Here is a 2971-nt window from a genome sequence, read left to right on the forward strand (position 1 = left end):
GCCCCAGTGATGCATTGCATGGAGCTTCCTGCAATACTTGAGACAATATGGACAAGTTTTTACTTATTCTGTGCCATTTCTGTGTCTCCTCACTGCCAGACGTCACTGTACGTGGCCAGAACATCATCCCCATTTTCCCCCTGTAATACTGCCAGGCCACTGTATCTGTTTGTGTAATACCAGAGCAACGTATGAAATGCACAAGTAAATGTGAAAACAACCCTCCTTCTAAGAAGGTATTTCTCCAGGCTGCATCAGATTCCTACAACAGCAGCATTTGGTCTAGGGCCTCAAGCTCCATGGCCCTATCTGGGAAGGGGGGTTTCTTCTGCCACCCCCACACCCCAGGAATGCCAGCACCTTGCATTTTTCTATTTGCAGCACTGTCCTCTCACAAAGGGTAAGCTGCCCTGACACTTGCTGTCAAGGAGCAGCACCAGAGTGCTGCTGCTCTGAGAAACCTGGCAATGGATTGTTTGAACAAATGAGGAATTCAGTGGTGCTGTAAGCCCCCTGCAGCAGGAGGAAGCTGATATTTTAGTAACCATTCCCTTTTGATATAAACTTTTTTCCCCTCCTGTGTTAGGGGGATTGTTTACAGATGATAAGAAAAAAATCATATTTCCATGTCTGAAAAAAAAAGTCTTTTTTTGTCTTTTTTTCTTCTGTGGGCCATCAGAGCTGAAAATAAACCAAGCCGGCTGCTTCTAGGAATTTACTGAACTGCAAGTGCCCATGACTCATTCCATGATTTAAAAAAAAAAGAATACCTATCAAATTTGCCACGTGAGTGCCTGAAACAGGGTTCTCAGTACCGCTGCACGGTGGGATGGAAAGAATGAAAAGGCTATCCCAACTCCCGTACAAAATGTGGCTCTGTGTTACTTCCCTGGCATCCAGTGACCACGGGGGTCAACGGAAAAGTGTTTTTAAAAACTCAGATCTGCTTTAAAGAGGAATAATTTGAAATTATCTGTGCAAGCACTTCACAAAGAGTCTTCATCAAGGTGTTCCACACGGTGAAAGTAGTGGATGCAGAAACAAAGATGCTATTAGGAGGTGCTGTTTGGGATACACATGGAAATAACAAAACATATGCTGAGAATCCTTCATTCTGGTCCTGGTGAAGATGGAAGAGAAAGAGCCTTGCTGCTTGGAGAGTGGAGATTGAGGAGGTGCTGGGAGCATTTCCAGATGAAGTGACAGGGAGCACTCTGAGAGCCCTGCCCTCCTGAACCAGCAACTGGAGAGTTAATGCAGTTTCTCTGCTCCAGATCTGAGGGAAATTTGGTTAAAAGGTGGCAGCTGTGCCAAGGAGAGGGGCCTCCTTAAATACAGTCTTCTCCAGCTGGAGTGCCCCTTTGTGAAATAGAGCCTGGGTAAGCTGCATGCCAAAGCTGTGCCTGGTTGCAGGCTTTGTTTTTCATGCTCTTTCACATCTCTGAGCACTTACACAAAGATACCTTCATTTTCTGCAACCAGTAAACTCTGAACCTTGCCTTCCAATGGAGGACTCACTGCTATGACTGTTTTTGGTTGCGTGCAAGCCATGAATGAAATCTGTAAGTACTTCAAAACTGTCCAAAACTTTGCAGATAGTAGCACCGTAACAATGCAGTTGGGTTGAAGTGATTAGGAACACAGGGAGAATTAACAAAGGAGGGAGAGAAGGCTGCAGTGGGAAGAGAAACTGAATAAGGGAAGGAGAGGGATGAAGTCTGGACATGCAGCAGCCTGCTGCGCTCGCTGGGTGGAGGTGCCCGCTCTGTGCCTGTATGCGCTTAGATGCACACCAGAGAGCTGCTTGGCTGCCATGCACTGGTCTTGGGACTAAGGCTAAACAGTAACGCATCACTAAGAAGCTGTTGTATGCTAAGGCTGCCCACCACAGGCCTTGTTCTAACTCTTGCTTTGTTCAGTGCAGCAGGTGGCACCTTACAGAGAAACTGGGGAAAGCTTGAGGGGGGAAAAAGGATATCAGACTTGAAAGGAAAGAATGGATCATGTTTTATGTGCTTCTGGGCTTTCCAGGAGAATTTTGAGGACTGACTACTTGAAAATAAGTTATTAAGGGAGTCGATGTGCAAATAGTAGCATGGTGGTCATCTGTTTTTTTTTTTTATATTATTATTTTATGACTGTGTACCTCATGGTGCCACCCTCTACAGTGCAGGGTGTGGTGCCAAAGTATCCCTCACACTGAGCTTGTGGCACTCTGGTCCCAGGTGTGCTGACCTGGTGTCCTGTGATGTTCCCGGCCTGGTCAGCTGTGTGTGGTTATGGATGGCTGTTGTTCAGTAAGCTGCTTTGGGAGCACAAGTGACATGCATCACTACAGAATAGGTTAAAGTGACTCCTCTTCTATATGGTCATGGCTGTAAAGTGGTTTGCCTTCTATGTGAAGCCTTGGGCCTGCTCAAAGAAAATGGAGAGGGCAGGTGGAACACTTGTATGATTGTGGCAATAGCCAGAAGTTTTTTCCCCTGCTTTTATATATATATATATATATATATAAAAAATAATTTTTTTTAAGAATGGTTTCTTCATCTCTAAACTGCAGTGCTGGTTGGAGGAGGAAAAATTGCTCTCTGCTCTGCCTGTTAGAAGGAATATAGAGGAATGGGAAAGGAGATATGGATGGGAAGTCAGTTTCTGTGTCTAGTGAAGCTGATATAATCCATGATTGTGGGTACTGTCTATCAAGGATTGGTCCATGGGTAAGATTGGAAAGAAGTGAGGCTTGAACCACAGCCTCTTCTCTCCCATTCCTGCCCAGTTATTAAATCAAGCAAAAATCTGTCTTAGCTCTAAGTTTCAACCCCTCCTTTGTTTTTTGAAAATTTCACCTCTAACAGATAATCATGCATCTCTGATGGATAGTATGATGCAGTTTGCTAATAGTTGATCTAACGGGACCATTCCTTGATAAAAGAAGCCATTAAACCATGAAATCAGATCTCTTGCATGTGCC

The 2971-nt window shown here is 44.7% G+C and overlaps 1 long non-coding RNA gene across 1 annotated transcript; it reads left to right on the plus strand.

Annotated features, from left to right (window-relative positions):
* The first annotated feature begins 1321 nt into the window (after positions 1–1321).
* LOC137859462 (uncharacterized) lies at positions 1322–2435 on the plus strand. Its single transcript, XR_011098303.1, has 3 exons — positions 1322–1379; positions 1483–1562; positions 2226–2435. It is a non-coding gene; the product is annotated as an uncharacterized lncRNA (long non-coding RNA).
* The last annotated feature ends 536 nt before the right edge of the window (positions 2436–2971 follow it).

This window comes from Anas acuta, chromosome 7 (genome assembly GCF_963932015.1).
Source record: "Anas acuta chromosome 7, bAnaAcu1.1, whole genome shotgun sequence".
Lineage (NCBI taxonomy): Eukaryota > Metazoa > Chordata > Aves > Anseriformes > Anatidae > Anas > Anas acuta.